Here is a 20,892-nt window from a genome sequence, read left to right as displayed (position 1 = left end):
AGTTAACAACTTTTGTATGAAAAAGTCATTATTAGTGAAGCTGCATACAAAAGTACTAAGTTTGGATTGGATATTTGATGAACATCGAAGTTAACAACTTTTGTATGAAAAAGTCATTATTAGAGAAGCTGCATACAAAAGTACTAAGTTTGGATTGGATATTTGATGAACATCGAAGTTAACAACTTTTGTATGAAAAAGTCATTATTAGTGAAGCTGCATACAAAAGTACTAAGTTTGGATTGGATATTTGATGAACATCGAAGTTAACAACTTTTGTATGCAAAAGTCATTATTAGTGAAGCTGCATACAAAAGTACTAAGTTTGGATTGGATATTTGATGAACATCGAAGTTAACAACTTTTGTATGAAAAAGTCACATTTAGTGAAGCTACGTACAAAAGTACTAAGTTTGGATTGGATATTTGATGAATATCGAAGTTAACAACTTTTGTATGAAAAAGTCACTTTTAGTGAAGCTACGTACAAAAGTACTAAGTTTGGATTGGATATTTGATGAACATCGAAGTTAACAACTTTTGTTTGAAAAAGTCACTTTTAGTGAAGCAACGTACAAAAGTACTAAGTTTGGATTGGATATTTGATGAACATCGAAGTTAACAACTTTTGTATGAAAAAGTCACTTTTAGTGAAGCTACGTACAAAATAACTAAGTTTGGATTGGATATTTGATGAATATCGAAGTTAACAACTTTTGTATGAAAAAGTCACTTTTAGTGAAGCTACGTACAAAAGTACTAAGTTTGGATTGGATATTTGATGAATATCGAAGTTAACAACTTTTGTATGAAAAAGTCACTTTTAGTGAAGCAACGTACAAAAGTACTAAGTTTGGATTGGATATTTGATGAACCTCGAAGTTAACAACTTTTGTATGAAAAAGTCACTTTTAGTGAAGCTACGTACAAAAGTACTAAGTTTGGATTGGATATTTGATGAATATCGAAGTTAACAACTTTTGTATGAAAAAGTCACTTTTAGTGAAGCAACGTACAAAAGTACTAAGTTTGGATTGGATATTTGATGAACATCGAAGTTAACAACTTTTGTATGAAAAAGTCACTTTTAGTGAAGCTACGTACAAAAGTACTAAGTTTGGATTGGATATTTGATGAATATCGAAGTTAACAACTTTTGTATGAAAAAGTCACTTTTAGTGAAGCTACGTACAAAAGTACTAAGTTTGGATTGGATATTTGATGAACATCGAAGTTAACAACTTTTGTTTGAAAAAGTAACTTTTAGTGAAGCTACGTACAAAAGTACTAAGTTTGGATTGGATATTTGATGAACATCGAAGTTAACAACTTTTGTATGAAAAAGTCATTATTAGTGAAGCTACGTACAAAAGTACTAAGTTTGGATTGGATATTTGATGAACATCGAAGTTAACAACTTTTGTTTGAAAAAGTCACTTTTAGTGAAGCTACGTACAAAAGTACTAAGTTTGGATTGGATATTTGATGAACATCGAAGTTAACAACTTTTGTATGAAAAAGTCACTTTTAGTGAAGCTACGTACAAAAGTACTAAGTTTGGATTGGATATTTGATGAATATCGAAGTTAACAACTTTTGTATGGAAAAGTCACTTTTAGTGAAGCTACGTACAAAAGTACTAAGTTTGGATTGGATATTTGATGAACATCGAAGTTAACAACTTTTGTATGAAAAAGTCATTATTAGTGAAGCTACGTACAAAAGTACTAAGTTTGGATTGGATATTTGATGAACATCGAAGTTAACAACTTTTGTATGAAAAAGTCATTATTAGTGAAGCTGCATACAAAAGTACTAAGTTTGGATTGGATATTTGATGAACATCGAAGTTAACAACTTTTGTATGAAAAAGTCATTATTAGTGAAGCTACGTACAAAAGTACTAAGTTTGGATTGGATATTTGATGAACATCGAAGTTAACAACTTTTGTATGAAAAAGTCACTTTTAGTGAAGCTGCATACAAAAGTACTAAGTATGGATTGGATATTTGATGAACATCGAAGTTAACAACTTTTGTATGAAAAAGTCATTATTAGTGAAGCTGCATACAAAAGTACTAAGTTTGGATTGGATATTTGATGAACATCGAAGTTAACAACTTTTGTATGAAAAAGTCATTATTAGTGAAGCTACGTACAAAAGTACTAAGTTTGGATTGGATATTTGATGAACATCGAAGTTAACAACTTTTGTATGAAAAAGTCACTTTTAGTGAAGCTGCATACAAAAGTACTAAGTATGGATTGGATATTTGATGAACATCGAAGTTAACAACTTTTGTATGAAAAAGTCACTTTTAGTGAAGCTGCATACAAAAGTACTAAGTATGGATTGGATATTTGATGAACATCGAAGTTAACAACTTTTGTATGAAAAAGTCATTATTAGTGAAGCTACGTACAAAAGTACTAAGTTTGGATTGGATATTTGATGAACATCGAAGTTAACAACTTTTGTATGAAAAAGTCACTTTTAGTGAAGCTGCATACAAAAGTACTAAGTATGGATTGGATATTTGATGAACATCGAAGTTAACAACTTTTGTATGAAAAAGTCACTTTTAGTGAAGCTGCATACAAAAGTACTAAGTATGGATTGGATATTTGATGAACATCGAAGTTAACAACTTTTGTATGAAAAAGTCATTATTAGTGAAGCTGCATACAAAAGTACTAAGTTTGGATTGGATATTTGATGAACATCGAAGTTAACAACTTTTGTATGAAAAAGTCATTATTAGTGAAGCTACGTACAAAAGTACTAAGTTTGGATTGGATATTTGATGAACATCGAAGTTAACAACTTTTGTATGAAAAAGTCACTTTTAGTGAAGCTGCATACAAAAGTACTAAGTATGGATTGGATATTTGATGAACATCGAAGTTAACAACTTTTGTATGAAAAAGTCATTATTAGTGAAGCTGCATACAAAAGTACTAAGTTTGGATTGGATATTTGATGAACATCGAAGTTAACAACTTTTGTATGAAAAAGTCACTTTTAGTGAAGCTGCATACAAAAGTACTAAGTTTGGATTGGATATTTGATGAACATCGAAGTTAACAACTTTTGTATGAAAAAGTCACTTTTAGTGAAGCTGCATACAAAAGTACTAAGTTTGGATTGGATATTTGATGAACATCGAAGTTAACAACTTTTGTATGAAAAAGTCACTTTTAGTGAAGCTGCATACAAAAGTACTAAGTTTGGATTGGATATTTGATGAACATCGAAGTTAACAACTTTTGTATGAAAAAGTCACTTTTAGTGAAGCTGCATACAAAAGTACTAAGTTTGGATTGGATATTTGATGAACATCGAAGTTAACAACTTTTGTATGAAAAAGTCATTATTAGTGAAGCTGCATACAAAAGTACTAAGTTTGGATTGGATATTTGATGAACATCGAAGATAACAACTTTTGTATGAAAAAGTCATTATTAGTGAAGCTACGTACAAAAGTACTAAGTTTGGATTGGATATTTGATGAACATCGAAGTTAACAACTTTTGTATGAAAAAGTCATTATTAGTGAAGCTACGTACAAAAGTACTAAGTTTGGATTGGATATTTGATGAACATCGAAGTTAACAACTTTTGTATGAAAAAGTCACTTTTAGTGAAGCTGCATACAAAAGTACTAAGTATGGATTGGATATTTGATGAACATCGAAGTTAACAACTTTTGTATGAAAAAGTCACTTTTAGTGAAGCTGCATACAAAAGTACTAAGTATGGATTGGATATTTGATGAACATCGAAGTTAACAACTTTTGTATGAAAAAGTCATTATTAGTGAAGCTGCATACAAAAGTACTAAGTTTGGATTGGATATTTGATGAACATCGAAGTTAACAACTTTTGTATGAAAAAGTCACTTTTAGTGAAGCTGCATACAAAAGTACTAAGTTTGGATTGGATATTTGATGAACATCGAAGTTAACAACTTTTGTATGAAAAAGTCACTTTTAGTGAAGCTGCATACAAAAGTACTAAGTTTGGATTGGATATTTGATGAACATCGAAGTTAACAACTTTTGTATGAAAAAGTCACTTTTAGTGAAGCTGCATACAAAAGTACTAAGTTTGGATTGGATATTTGATGAACATCGAAGTTAACAACTTTTGTATGAAAAAGTCACTTTTAGTGAAGCTGCATACAAAAGTACTAAGTATGGATTGGATATTTGATGAACATCGAAGATAACAACTTTTGTATGAAAAAGTCATTATTAGTGAAGCTGCATACAAAAGTACTAAGTTTGGATTGGATATTTGATGAACATCGAAGTTAACAACTTTTGTATGAAAAAGTCATTATTAGTGAAGCTACGTACAAAAGTACTAAGTTTGGATTGGATATTTGATGAACATCGAAGTTAACAACTTTTGTATGAAAAAGTCACTTTTAGTGAAGCTGCATACAAAAGTACTAAGTATGGATTGGATATTTGATGAACATCGAAGTTAACAACTTTTGTATGAAAAAGTCACTTTTAGTGAAGCTGCATACAAAAGTACTAAGTATGGATTGGATATTTGATGAACATCGAAGTTAACAACTTTTGTATGAAAAAGTCATTATTAGTGAAGCTGCATACAAAAGTACTAAGTTTGGATTGGATATTTGATGAACATCGAAGTTAACAACTTTTGTATGAAAAAGTCACTTTTAGTGAAGCTGCATACAAAAGTACTAAGTTTGGATTGGATATTTGATGAACATCGAAGTTAACAACTTTTGTATGAAAAAGTCACTTTTAGTGAAGCTGCATACAAAAGTACTAAGTTTGGATTGGATATTTGATGAACATCGAAGTTAACAACTTTTGTATGAAAAAGTCACTTTTAGTGAAGCTGCATACAAAAGTACTAAGTATGGATTGGATATTTGATGAACATCGAAGATAACAACTTTTGTATGAAAAAGTCATTATTAGTGAAGCTGCATACAAAAGTACTAAGTTTGGATTGGATATTTGATGAACATCGAAGTTAACAACTTTTGTATGAAAAAGTCATTATTAGTGAAGCTACGTACAAAAGTACTAAGTTTGGATTGGATATTTGATGAACATCGAAGTTAACAACTTTTGTATGAAAAAGTCACTTTTAGTGAAGCTGCATACAAAAGTACTAAGTATGGATTGGATATTTGATGAACATCGAAGTTAACAACTTTTGTATGAAAAAGTCACTTTTAGTGAAGCTGCATACAAAAGTACTAAGTATGGATTGGATATTTGATGAACATCGAAGTTAACAACTTTTGTATGAAAAAGTCATTATTAGTGAAGCTGCATACAAAAGTACTAAGTTTGGATTGGATATTTGATGAACATCGAAGTTAACAACTTTTGTATGAAAAAGTCACTTTTAGTGAAGCTGCATACAAAAGTACTAAGTTTGGATTGGATATTTGATGAACATCGAAGTTAACAACTTTTGTATGAAAAAGTCACTTTTAGTGAAGCTGCATACAAAAGTACTAAGTTTGGATTGGATATTTGATGAACATCGAAGTTAACAACTTTTGTATGAAAAAGTCACTTTTAGTGAAGCTGCATACAAAAGTACTAAGTTTGGATTGGATATTTGATGAACATCGAAGTTAACAACTTTTGTATGAAAAAGTCACTTTTAGTGAAGCTGCATACAAAAGTACTAAGTTTGGATTGGATATTTGATGAACATCGAAGTTAACAACTTTTGTATGAAAAAGTCATTATTAGTGAAGCTGCATACAAAAGTACTAAGTTTGGATTGGATATTTGATGAACATCGAAGATAACAACTTTTGTATGAAAAAGTCATTATTAGTGAAGCTACGTACAAAAGTACTAAGTTTGGATTGGATATTTGATGAACATCGAAGTTAACAACTTTTGTATGAAAAAGTCATTATTAGTGAAGCTGCATACAAAAGTACTAAGTATGGATTGGATATTTGATGAACATCGAAGTTAACAACTTTTGTATGAAAAAGTCACTTTTAGTGAAGCTGCATACAAAAGTACAAAGTTTGGTTTGGATATTTGATGAACATCGAAGTTAACAACTTTTGTATGAAAAAGTCACTTTTAGTGAAGCTGCATACAAAAGTACAAAGTTTGGATTGGATATTTGATGAACATCGAAGTTAACAACTTTTGTATGAAAAAGTCATTATTAGTGCAGCTGCATACAAAAGTACTAAGTTTGGATTGGATATTTGATGAACATCGAAGTTAACAACTTTTGTATGAAAAAGTCACTTTTAGTGAAGCTGCATACAAAAGTACTAAGTATGGATTGGATATTTGATGAACATCGAAGTTAACAACTTTTGTATGAAAAAGTCACTTTTAGTGAAGCTGCATACAAAAGTACAAAGTTTGGATTGGATATTTGATGAACATCGAAGTTAACAACTTTTGTATGAAAAAGTCACTTTTAGTGAAGCTGCATACAAAAGTACTAAGTTTGGATTGGATATTTGATGAACATCGAAGTTAACAACTTTTGTATGAAAAAGTCATTATTAGTGAAGCTGCATACAAAAGTACTAAGTTTGGATTGGATATTTGATGAACATCGAAGTTAACAACTTTTGTATGAAAAAGTCATTATTAGTGAAGCTGCATACAAAAGTACTAAGTTTGGATTGGATATTTGATGAACATCGAAGTTAACAACTTTTGTATGAAAAAGTCACTTTTAGTGAAGCTGCATACAAAAGTACTAAGTTTGGATTGGATATTTGATGAACATCGAAGTTAACAACTTTTGTATGAAAAAGTCATTATTAGTGAAGCTGCATACAAAAGTACAAAGTTTGGATTGGATATTTGATGAACATCGAAGTTAACAACTTTTGTATGAAAAAGTCACTTTTAGTGAAGCTGCATACAAAAGTACAAAGTTTGGATTGGATATTTGATGAACATCGAAGTTAACAACTTTTGTATGAAAAAGTCATTATTAGTGCAGCTGCATACAAAAGTACTAAGTTTGGATTGGATATTTGATGAACATCGAAGTTAACAACTTTTGTATGAAAAAGTCACTTTTAGTGAAGCTGCATACAAAAGTACTAAGTATGGATTGGATATTTGATGAACATCGAAGTTAACAACTTTTGTATGAAAAAGTCACTTTTAGTGAAGCTGCATACAAAAGTACAAAGTTTGGATTGGATATTTGATGAACATCGAAGTTAACAACTTTTGTATGAAAAAGTCACTTTTAGTGAAGCTGCATACAAAAGTACTAAGTTTGGATTGGATATTTGATGAACATCGAAGTTAACAACTTTTGTATGAAAAAGTCATTATTAGTGAAGCTGCATACAAAAGTACTAAGTTTGGATTGGATATTTGATGAACATCGAAGTTAACAACTTTTGTATGAAAAAGTCATTATTAGTGAAGCTGCATACAAAAGTACTAAGTTTGGATTGGATATTTGATGAACATCGAAGTTAACAACTTTTGTATGAAAAAGTCACTTTTAGTGAAGCTGCATTCAAAAGTACTAAGTTTGGATTGGATATTTGATGAACATCGAAGTTAACAACTTTTGTATGAAAAAGTCACTTTTAGTGAAGCTGCATACAAAAGTACAAAGTTTGGATTGGATATTTGATGAACATCGAAGTTAACAACTTTTGTATGAAAAAGTCACTTTTAGTGAAGCTGCATACAAAAGTACTAAGTATGGATTGGATATTTGATGAACATCGAAGTTAACAACTTTTGTATGAAAAAGTCACTTTTAGTGAAGCTGCATACAAAAGTACAAAGTTTGGATTGGATATTTGATGAACATCGAAGTTAACAACTTTTGTATGAAAAAGTCACTTTTAGTGAAGCTGCATACAAAAGTACTAAGTATGGATTGGATATTTGATGAACATCGAAGTTAACAACTTTTGTATGAAAAAGTCACTTTTAGTGAAGCTGCATACAAAAGTACTAAGTTTGGATTGGATATTTGATGAACATCGAAGTTAACAACTTTTGTATGAAAAAGTCACTTTTAGTGAAGCTGCATACAAAAGTACTAAGTTTGGATTGGATATTTGATGAACATCGAAGTTAACAACTTTTGTATGAAAAAGTCACTTTTAGTGAAGCTGCATACAAAAGTACTAAGTTTGGATTGGATATTTGATGAACATCGAAGTTAACAACTTTTGTATGAAAAAGTCATTATTAGTGAAGCTGCATACAAAAGTACTAAGTTTGGATTGGATATTTGATGAACATCGAAGTTAACAACTTTTGTATGAAAAAGTCACTTTTAGTGAAGCTGCATACAAAAGTACAAAGTTTGGATTGGATATTTGATGAACATCGAAGTTAACAACTTTTGTATGAAAAAGTCACTTTTAGTGAAGCTGCATACAAAAGTACTAAGTTTGGATTGGATATTTGATGAACATCGAAGTTAACAACTTTTGTATGAAAAAGTCACTTTTAGTGAAGCTGCATACAAAAGTACTAAGTTTTAATTGGATATTTGATGAACATCGAAGTTAACAACTTTTGTATGAAAAAGTCACTTTTAGTGAAGCTGCATACAAAAGTACTAAGTTTGGATTGGATATTTGATGAACATCGAAGTTAACAACTTTTGTATGAAAAAGTCACTTTTAGTGAAGCTGCATACAAAAGTACTAAGTTTGGATTGGATATTTGATGAACATCGAAGTTAACAACTTTTGTATGAAAAAGTCACTTTTAGTGAAGCTGCATACAAAAGTACTAAGTTTGGATTGGATATTTGATGAACATCGAAGTTAACAACTTTTGTATGAAAAAGTCATTATTAGTGAAGCTGCATACAAAAGTACTAAGTTTGGATTGGATATTTGATGAACATCGAAGTTAACAACTTTTGTATGAAGTAGTCACTTTTAGTGAAGCTGCATACAAAAGTACTAAGTTTGGATTGGATATTTGATGAACATCGAAGTTAACAACTTTTGTATGAAAAAGTCACTTTTAGTGAAGTTGCATACAAAAGTACTAAGTTTGGATTGGATATTTCATGAACATCGAAGTTAACAACTTTTGTATGAAAAAGTCACTTTTAGTGAAGTTGCATACAAAAGTACTAAGTTTGGATTGGATATTTGATGAACATCGAAGTTAACAACTTTTGTATGAAAAAGTCACTTTTAGTGAAGCTGCATACAAAAGTACAAAGTTTGGATTGGATATTTGATGAACATCGAAGTTAACAACTTTTGTATGAAAAAGTCACTTTTAGTGAAGCTGCATACAAAAGTACTAAGTTTGGATTGGATATTTGATGAACATCGAAGTTAACAACTTTTGTATGAAAAAGTCACTTTTAGTGAAGCTGCATACAAAAGTACTAAGTTTGGATTGGATATTTGATGAACATCGAAGTTAACAACTTTTGTATGAAAAAGTCACTTTTAGTGAAGCTGCATACAAAAGTACTAAGTTTGGATTGGATATTTGATGAACATCGAAGTTAACAACTTTTGTATGAAAAAGTCACTTTTAGTGAAGCTGCATACAAAAGTACTAAGTTTGGATTGGATATTTGATGAACATCGAAGTTAACAACTTTTGTATGAAAAAGTCACTTTTAGTGAAGCTGCATACCAAAGTACTAAGTTTGGATTGGATATTTGATGAACATCGAAGTTAACAACTTTTGTATGAAAAAGTCATTATTAGTGAAGCTGCATACAAAAGTACTAAGTTTGGATTGGATATTTGATGAACATCGAAGTTAACAACTTTTGTATGAAGTAGTCACTTTTAGTGAAGCTGCATACAAAAGTACTAAGTTTGGATTGGATATTTGATGAACATCGAAGTTAACAACTTTTGTATGAAAAAGTCATTATTAGTAAAGCTGCATACAAAAGTACTAAGTTTGGATTGGATATTTGATGAACATCGAAGTTAACAACTTTTGTATGAAAAAGTCACTTTTAGTGAAGTTGCATACAAAAGTACTAAGTTTGGATTGGATATTTGATGAACATCGAAGTTAACAACTTTTGTATGAAAAAGTCACTTTTAGTGAAGCTGCATACGAAAGTACTAAGTTTGGATTGGATATTTGATGAACATCGAAGTTAACAACTTTTGTATGAAAAAGTCACTTTTAGTGAAGCTGCATACAAAAGTACTAAGTTTGGATTGGATATTTGATGAACATCGAAGTTAACAACTTTTGTATGAAAAAGTCACTTTTAGTGAAGCTGCATACAAAAGTACTAAGTTTGGATTGGATATTTGATGAACATCGAAGTTAACAACTTTTGTATGAAAAAGTCACTTTTAGTGAAGCTGCATACAAAAGTACTAAGTTTGGATTGGATATTTGATGAACATCGAAGTTAACAACTTTTGTATGAAAAAGTCATTATTAGTGAAGCTGCATACAAAAGTACTAAGTTTGGATTGGATATTTGATGAACATCGAAGTTAACAACTTTTGTATGAAAAAGTCACTTTTAGTGAAGCTGCATACAAAAGTACAAAGTTTGGATTGGATATTTGATGAACATCGAAGTTAACAACTTTTGTATGAAAAAGTCACTTTTAGTGAAGCTGCATACAAAAGTACTAAGTTTGGATTGGATATTTGATGAACATCGAAGTTAACAACTTTTGTATGAAAAAGTCACTTTTAGTGAAGCTGCATACAAAAGTACTAAGTTTTAATTGGATATTTGATGAACATCGAAGTTAACAACTTTTGTATGAAAAAGTCACTTTTAGTGAAGCTGCATACAAAAGTACTAAGTTTGGATTGGATATTTGATGAACATCGAAGTTAACAACTTTTGTATGAAAAAGTCACTTTTAGTGAAGCTGCATACAAAAGTACTAAGTTTGGATTGGATATTTGATGAACATCGAAGTTAACAACTTTTGTATGAAAAAGTCACTTTTAGTGAAGCTGCATACAAAAGTACTAAGTTTGGATTGGATATTTGATGAACATCGAAGTTAACAACTTTTGTATGAAAAAGTCATTATTAGTGAAGCTGCATACAAAAGTACTAAGTTTGGATTGGATATTTGATGAACATCGAAGTTAACAACTTTTGTATGAAGTAGTCACTTTTAGTGAAGCTGCATACAAAAGTACTAAGTTTGGATTGGATATTTGATGAACATCGAAGTTAACAACTTTTGTATGAAAAAGTCACTTTTAGTGAAGTTGCATACAAAAGTACTAAGTTTGGATTGGATATTTCATGAACATCGAAGTTAACAACTTTTGTATGAAAAAGTCACTTTTAGTGAAGTTGCATACAAAAGTACTAAGTTTGGATTGGATATTTGATGAACATCGAAGTTAACAACTTTTGTATGAAAAAGTCACTTTTAGTGAAGCTGCATACAAAAGTACAAAGTTTGGATTGGATATTTGATGAACATCGAAGTTAACAACTTTTGTATGAAAAAGTCACTTTTAGTGAAGCTGCATACAAAAGTACTAAGTTTGGATTGGATATTTGATGAACATCGAAGTTAACAACTTTTGTATGAAAAAGTCACTTTTAGTGAAGCTGCATACAAAAGTACTAAGTTTGGATTGGATATTTGATGAACATCGAAGTTAACAACTTTTGTATGAAAAAGTCACTTTTAGTGAAGCTGCATACAAAAGTACTAAGTTTGGATTGGATATTTGATGAACATCGAAGTTAACAACTTTTGTATGAAAAAGTCACTTTTAGTGAAGCTGCATACAAAAGTACTAAGTTTGGATTGGATATTTGATGAACATCGAAGTTAACAACTTTTGTATGAAAAAGTCACTTTTAGTGAAGCTGCATACCAAAGTACTAAGTTTGGATTGGATATTTGATGAACATCGAAGTTAACAACTTTTGTATGAAAAAGTCATTATTAGTGAAGCTGCATACAAAAGTACTAAGTTTGGATTGGATATTTGATGAACATCGAAGTTAACAACTTTTGTATGAAGTAGTCACTTTTAGTGAAGCTGCATACAAAAGTACTAAGTTTGGATTGGATATTTGATGAACATCGAAGTTAACAACTTTTGTATGAAAAAGTCATTATTAGTAAAGCTGCATACAAAAGTACTAAGTTTGGATTGGATATTTGATGAACATCGAAGTTAACAACTTTTGTATGAAAAAGTCACTTTTAGTGAAGTTGCATACAAAAGTACTAAGTTTGGATTGGATATTTGATGAACATCGAAGTTAACAACTTTTGTATGAAAAAGTCACTTTTAGTGAAGCTGCATACGAAAGTACTAAGTTTGGATTGGATATTTGATGAACATCGAAGTTAACAACTTTTGTATGAAAAAGTCACTTTTAGTGAAGCTGCATACAAAAGTACTAAGTTTGGATTGGATATTTGATGAACATCGAAGTTAACAACTTTTGTATGAAAAAGTCACTTTTAGTGAAGCTGCATACAAAAGTACTAAGTTTGGATTGGATATTTGATGAACATCGAAGTTAACAACTTTTGTATGAAAAAGTCATTATTAGTGAAGCTGCATACAAAAGTACTAAGTTTGGATTGGATATTTGATGAACATCGAAGTTAACAACTTTTGTATGAAAAAGTCACTTTTAGTGAAGCTGCATACAAAAGTACTAAGTTTGGATTGGATATTTGATGAACATCGAAGTTAACAACTTTTGTATGAAAAAGTCACTTTTAGTGAAGCTACGTACAAAAGTACTAAGTTTGGATTGGATATTTGATTAACATCGAAGTTAACAACTTTTGTATGAAAAAGTCACTTTTAGTGAAGTTGCATACAAAAGTACTAAGTTTGGATTGGATATTTGATGAACATCGAAGTTAACAACTTTTGTATGAAAAAGTCATTATAAGTGAAGCTGCATACAAAAGTACTAAGTTTGGATTGGATATTTGATGAACATCGAAGTTAACAACTTTTGTATGAAAAAGTCACTTTTAGTGAAGCTGCATACAAAAGTACTTAGTTTGGATTGGTATTTGATGAACATCGAAGTTAGCAACTTTTGTATGAAAAAGTCACTTTTAGTGAAGCTACGTACAAAAGTACTAAGTTTGGATTGGATATTTGATGAACATCGAAGTTAACAACTTTTGTATGAAAAAGTCACTTTTAGTGAAGCTGCATACAAAAGTACTAAGTTTGGATTGGATATTTGATGAACATCGAAGTTAACAACTTTTGTATGAAAAAGTCACTTTAAGTGAAGCTACGTACAAAAGTACTAAGTTTGGATTGGATATTTGATTAACATCGAAGTTAACAACTTTTGTATGAAAAAGTCACTTTTAGTGAAGCTGCATACAAAAGTACTAAGTTTGGATTGGATATTTGATGAACATCGAAGTTAACAACTTTTGTATGAAAAAGTCACTTTTAGTGAAGCTGCATACGAAAGTACTAAGTTTGGATTGGATATTTGATGAACATCGAAGTTAACAACTTTTGTATGAAAAAGTCACTTTTAGTGAAGCTGCATACAAAAGTACTAAGTTTGGATTGGATATTTGATGAACATCGAAGTTAACAACTTTTGTATGAAAAAGTCACTTTTAGTGAAGCTGCATACAAAAGTACTAAGTTTGGATTGGATATTTGATGAACATCGAAGTTAACAACTTTTGTATGAAAAAGTCATTATTAGTGAAGCTGCATACAAAAGTACTAAGTTTGGATTGGATATTTGATGAACATCGAAGTTAACAACTTTTGTATGAAAAAGTCACTTTTAGTGAAGCTGCATACAAAAGTACTAAGTTTGGATTGGATATTTGATGAACATCGAAGTTAACAACTTTTGTATGAAAAAGTCACTTTAAGTGAAGCTACGTACAAAAGTACTAAGTTTGGATTGGATATTTGATTAACATCGAAGTTAACAACTTTTGTATGAAAAAGTCACTTTTAGTGAAGTTGCATACAAAAGTACTAAGTTTGGATTGGATATTTGATGAACATCGAAGTTAACAACTTTTGTATGAAAAAGTCATTATAAGTGAAGCTGCATACAAAAGTACTAAGTTTGGATTGGATATTTGATGAACATCGAAGTTAACAACTTTTGTATGAAAAAGTCACTTTTAGTGAAGCTGCATACAAAAGTACTTAGTTTGGATTGGTATTTGATGAACATCGAAGTTAGCAACTTTTGTATGAAAAAGTCACTTTTAGTGAAGCTACGTACAAAAGTACTAAGTTTGGATTGGATATTTGATGAACATCGAAGTTAACAACTTTTGTATGAAAAAGTCACTTTTAGTGAAGCTGCATACAAAAGTACTAAGTTTGGATTGGATATTTGATGAACATCGAAGTTAACAACTTTTGTATGAAAAAGTCACTTTTAGTGAAGCTGCATACAAAAGTACTAAGTTTGGATTGGATATTTGATGAACATCGAAGTTAACAACTTTTGTATGAAAAAGTCACTTTTAGTGAAGCTGCATACAAAAGTACAAAGTTTGGATTGGATATTTGATGAACATCGAAGTTAACAACTTTTGCATGAAAAAGTCACTTTTATTGAAGCTGCATACAAAAGTACTAAGTTTGGATTGGATATTTGATGAATATCGAAGTTAACAACTTTTGCATGAAAAAGTCACTTTTAGTGAAGCTGCATACAAAAGTACAAAGTTTGGATTGGATATTTGATGAACATCGAAGTTAACAACTTTTGCATGAAAAAGTCACTTTTAGTGAAGCTGCATACAAAAGTACTAAGTTTGGATTGGATATTTGATGAACATCGAAGTTAACAACTTTTGTATGAAAAAGTCACTTTTAGTGAAGCTGCATACAAAAGTACTAAGTTTGGATTGGATATTTGATGAACATCGAAGTTAACAACTTTTGTATGAAAAAGTCACTTTTAGTGAAGCTGCATACAAAAGTACAAAGTTTGGATTGGATATTTGATGAACATCGAAGTTAACAACTTTTGCATGAAAAAGTCACTTTTATTGAAGCTGCATACAAAAGTACTAAGTTTGGATTGGATATTTGATGAATATCGAAGTTAACAACTTTTGCATGAAAAAGTCACTTTTAGTGAAGCTGCATACAAAAGTACAAAGTTTGGATTGGATATTTGATGAACATCGAAGTTAACAACTTTTGTATGAAAAAGTCATTATTAGTGAAGCTGCATACAAAAGTACTAAGTTTGGATTGGATATTTGATGAACATCGAAGTTAACAACTTTTGTATGAAAATGTCATTATTAGTGAAGCTGCATACAAAAGTACTACGTTTGGATTGGATATTTGATGAACATCGAAGTTAACAACTTTTGTCTGAAAAAGTCATTATTAGTGAAGCTGCATACAAAAGTACTAAGTTTGGATTGGATATTTGATGAACATCGAAGTTAACAACTTTTGTATGAAAAAGTCACTTTTAGTGAAGCTGCATACAAAAGTACTAAGTTTGGATTGGATATTTGATGAACATCGAAGTTAACAACTTTTGTATGAAAAAGTCATTATTAGTGAAGCTGCATACAAAAGTACTAAGTTTGGATTGGATATTTGATGAACATCGAAGTTAACAACTTTTGTATGAAAAAGTCACTTTTAGTGAAGCTACGTACAAAAGTACTAAGTTTGGATTGGATATTTGATTAACATCGAAGTTAACAACTTTTGTATGAAAAAGTCACTTTTAGTGAAGCTACGTACAAAAGTACTAAGTTTGGATTGAATATTTGATGAACATCGAAGTTAACAACTTTTGTCTGAAAAAGTCATTATTAGTGAAGCTACGTACAAAAGTACTAAGTTTGGATTGGATATTTGATGAACATCGAAGTTAACAACTTTTGTATGAAAAAGTCACTTTTAGTGAAGCTACGTACAAAAGTACTACGTTTGGATTGGATATTTGATGAACATCGAAGTTAACAACTTTTGTATGAAAAAGTCACTTTTAGTGAAGCTACGTACAAAAGTACTAAGTTTGGATTGGATATTTGATGAACATCGAAGTTAACAACTTTTGTATGAAAAAGTCATTATAAGTGAAGCTACGTACAAAAGTACTAAGTTTGGATTGGATATTTGATGAACATCGAAGTTAGCAACTTTTGTATGAAAAAGTCACTTTTAGTGAAGCTACGTACAAAAGTACTAAGTTTGGATTGGATATTTGATTAACATCGAAGTTAACAACTTTTGTATGAAAAAGTCACTTTTAGTGAAGTTGCATACAAAAGTACTAAGTTTGGATTGGATATTTGATGAACATCGAAGTTAACAACTTTTGTATGAAAAAGTCATTATTAGTGAAGCTGCATACAAAAGTACTAAGTTTGTATTGGATATTTGATGAACATCGAAGTTAACAACTTTTGTATGAAAAAGTCATTATTAGTGAAGCTGCATACAAAAGTACTAAGTTTGGATTGGATATTTGATGAACATCGAAGTTAACAACTTTTGTATGAAAAAGTCATTATAAGTGAAGCTGCATACAAAAGTACTTAGTTTGGATTGGATATTTGATGAACATCGAAGTTAACAACTTTTGTATGAAAAAGTCACTTTTAGTGAAGCTACGTACAAAAGTACTAAGTTTGGATTGGATATTTGATGAACATCGAAGTTAACAACTTTTGTATGAAAAAGTCACTTTTAGTGAAGCTGCATACAAAAGTACTAAGTTTGGATTGGATATTTGATGAACATCGAAGTTAACAACTTTTGTATGAAAAAGTCACTTTTAGTGAAGTTGCATACAAAAGTACTTAGTTTGGATTGGATATTTGATTAACATCGAAGTTAACAACTTTTGTATGAAAAAGTCACTTTTAGTGAAGCTGCATACAAAAGTACTAAGTTTGGATTGGATATTTGATGAACATCGAAGTTAACAACTTTTGTATGAAAAAGTCACTTTTAGTGAAGCTGCATACAAAAGTACTAAGTTTGGATTGGATATTTGATGAACATCGAAGTTTACAACTTTTGTATGAAAAAGTCATTATTAGTGAAGCTGCATACAAAAGTACTAAGTTTGGATTGGATATTTGATGAACATCGAAGTTAACAACTTTTGTATGAAAAAGTCACTTTTAGTGAAGTTGCATACAAAAGTACTAAGTTTGGATTGGATATTTGATGAACATCGAAGTTAACAACTTTTGTATGAAAAAGTCATTATAAGTGAAGCTGCATACAAAAGTACTAAGTTTGGATTGGATATTTGATGAACATCGAAGTTAACATTTTTTGTATGAAAAAGTCACTTTTAGTGAAGCTGCATACAAAAGTACTAAGTTTGGATTGGATATTTGATGAACATCGAAGTTAACAACTTTTGTATGAAAAAGTCATTATTACTGAAGCTGCATACTAAAGTACTAAGTTTGGATTGGATATTTGATGAACATCGAAGTTAACAACTTTTGTATGAAAAAGTCACTTTTAGTGAAGCTGCATACAAAAGTACTAAGTTTGGATTGGATATTTGATGAACATCGAAGTTAACAACTTTTGTATGAAAAAGTCACTTTTAGTGAAGCTACGTACAAAAGTACTAAGTTTGGATTGGATATTTGATGAACATCGAAGTTAACAACTTTTGTATGAAAAAGTCACTTTTAGTGAAGCTACGTACAAAAGTACTAAGTTTGGATTGGATATTTGATGAACATCGAAGTTAACAACTTTTGTATGAAAAAGTCACTTTTAGTGAAGCTACGTACAAAAGTACTAAGTTTGGATTGGATATTTGATGAACATCGAAGTTAACAACTTTTGTATGAAAAAGTCACTTTTAGTGAAGCTACGTACAAAAGTACTAAGTTTGGATTGGATATTTGATGAACATCGAAGTTAACAACTTTTGTATGAAAAAGTCACTTTTAGTGAAGCTACGTACAAAAGTACTAAGTTTGGATTGGATATTTGATGAACATCGAAGTTAACAACTTTTGTATGAAAAAGTCACTTTTAGTGAAGCTGCATACAAAAGTACTAAGTTTGGATTGGATATTTGATGAACATCGAAGTTAACAACTTTTGTATGAAAAAGTCACTTTTAGTGAAGCTACGTACAAAAGTACTAAGTTTGGATTGGATATTTGATGAACATCGAAGTTAACAACTTTTGTATGAAAAAGTCACTTTTAGTGAAGCTACGTACAAAAGTACAAAGTTTGGATTGGATATTTGATGAACATCGAAGTTAACAACTTTTGTATGAAAAAGTCACTTTTAGTGAAGCTACGTACAAAAGTACTAAGTTTGGATTGGATATTTGATGAACATCGAAGTTAACAACTTTTGTATGAAAAAGTCACTTTTAGTGAAGCTGCATACAAAAGTACTAAGTTTGGATTGGATATTTGATGAACATCGAAGTTAACAACTTTTGTATGAAAAAGTCACTTTTAGTGAAGCTACGTACAAAAGTACTAAGTTTGGATTGGATATTTGATGAACATCGAAGTTAACAACTTTTGTATGAAAAAGTCACTTTTAGTGAAGCTGCATACAAAAGTACTAAGTTTGGATTGGATATTTGATGAACATCGAAGTTAACAAATTTTGTATGAAAAAGTCACTTTTAGTGAAGCTGCATACAAAAGTACTAAGTATGGATTGGATATTTGATGAACATCGAAGTTAACAACTTTTGTATGAAAAAGTCACTTTTAGTGAAGCTGCATACAAAATTACTAAGTTTGGATTGGATATTTGATGAACATCGAAGTTAACAACTTTTGTATGAAAAAGTCACTTTTAGTGAAGCTGCATACAAAAGTACTAAGTATGGATTGGATATTTGATGAACATCGAAGTTAACAACTTTTGTATGAAAAAGTCACTTTTAGTGAAGCTGCATACAAAAGTACTAAGTTTGGATTGGATATTTGATGAACATCGAAGTTAACAACTTTTGTATGAAAAAGTCACTTTTAGTGAAGCTGCATACAAAAGTACTAAGTTTGGATTGGATATTTGATGAACATCGAAGTTAACAACTTTTGTATGAAAAAGTCACTTTTAGTGAAGCTGCATACAAAAGTACTAAGTTTGGATTGGATATTTGATGAACATCGAAGTTAACAACTTTTGTATGCAAAAGTCACTTTTAGTGAAGCTACGTACAAAAGTACTAAGTTTGGATTGGATATTTGATGAACATCGAAGTTAACAACTTTTGTATGCAAAAGTCACTTTTAGTGAAGCTACGTACAAAAGTACTAAGTTTGGATTGGATATTTGATGAACATCGAAGTTAACAACTTTTGTATGAAAAAGTCACTTTTAGTGAAGCTGCATACAAAAGTACTAAGTTTGGATTGGATATTTGATGAACATCGAAGTTAACAACTTTTGTATGAAAAAGTCACTTTTAGTGAAGCAACGTACAAAAGTACTAAGTTTGGATTGGATATTTGATGAACATCGAAGTTAACAACTTTTGTATGAAAAAGTCACTTTTAGTGAAGCTGCATACAAAAGTACTAAGTATGGATTGGATATTTGATGAACATCGAAGTTAACAACTTTTGTATGAAAAAGTCACTTTTAGTGAAGCTGCATACAAAAGTACTAAGTTTGGATTGGATATTTGATTAACATCGAAGTTAACAACTTTTGTATGTGTTGAGTGAATTATTGCGCTGTGGAGCGGGAGAGAGAAATTATTATTCTTATAGATGAATTATTGCGTTTTTATAGCAACTGCTATCGAACTCGTCGACCAGCGAACTTAAACAGTCGACCAGCGAACTTAGTTGTATTTGTTAGAAATAAAGGAGAGTAGTCATCGTTATACATACGAACCTGAAAGCACGCAGTTTTGGCTATTATTACAAAGTTGAGAAAACTCGTGTTTTACCCTACATTTTTTGGTCCTTCGAGCCGGATAGCGATGACAATGAAGACGTTGTTACTAAAGAGAGTGTTATTAGACGAGCGGGTGCAGAATTTAAAGGAAATAACACACCTGTTAGTAGCATCCGAATACGACGGAGTGAGAGTGAACGTGAATCTACAAAAGGCTGATGACCTCTGGAATCGATACGAGCATCTGCAGGGGCAAATCATCGAAAAGTGTGCCACAGAAGACGAACGCAGTGATTTAATTTCGCACCAGGCGAAATTCGAAGAGAGTATTGCTGACATCAAAACGGCTTTACTAACAATGACCAATCGTTTCAGCTCGCTACCCCATGGTCCACCAAACGGCGTTCAAAATGGTGCAGACGCCATCCAGTTATTAGCTGAACAGCAAGCAGAGTTCTTACGCGTGATGTCGAACACATTTCATCCACATGCAGAGTCAACTACCGTCAGCAGCAATATTACCGTTCCCCGTAGTGATTTAAAGCTGCCTCGCATGAACCTGCCGAAGTTTGACGGAGATATATTGCAATGGGCCTCATTTCACGATTTATTCGACAGTGCGATTCATCGAAACAGTTCATTGCAAGACAGCCAAAAATTATATTTTTTGAAAACAAATTTGTCAGGAGAAGCTGCTGCATTGATATCGCACCTGAAGATAGAAGACGGTAATTACGAGCCAGCGATGGAGAAATTGAAGCAACGTTACGATAAACCATTGGAAGCTGCTGCCAAACATATAGATCGTTTCCTGAATCAGACACCAATGACCAAACCATCCGCTGACGGCTTACGGCTGTTGCACGATGTATCGGATGAGGTGGTACGCGCATTGGGTGCAATGCAACTAGACAGTCGAGACATTTGGCTAGTTCATATACTGGTGAACAAACTTGATTCAGAAACGAAGCAACTTTGGTGCCAAAAGCGAGCAGAATGCAGAGACGATGAATTAACGCTAGCAACATTTTTGAAATTCATCGATGACCAAAGCTCAGCTTTATTG

Source organism: Anopheles moucheti, unplaced genomic scaffold (genome assembly GCF_943734755.1).
Source record: "Anopheles moucheti unplaced genomic scaffold, idAnoMoucSN_F20_07 scaffold_16_ctg1, whole genome shotgun sequence".
In the NCBI taxonomy this organism is placed as follows: Eukaryota; Metazoa; Arthropoda; class Insecta; order Diptera; family Culicidae; genus Anopheles; species Anopheles moucheti.
This window is presented reverse-complemented; position numbering follows the sequence as displayed.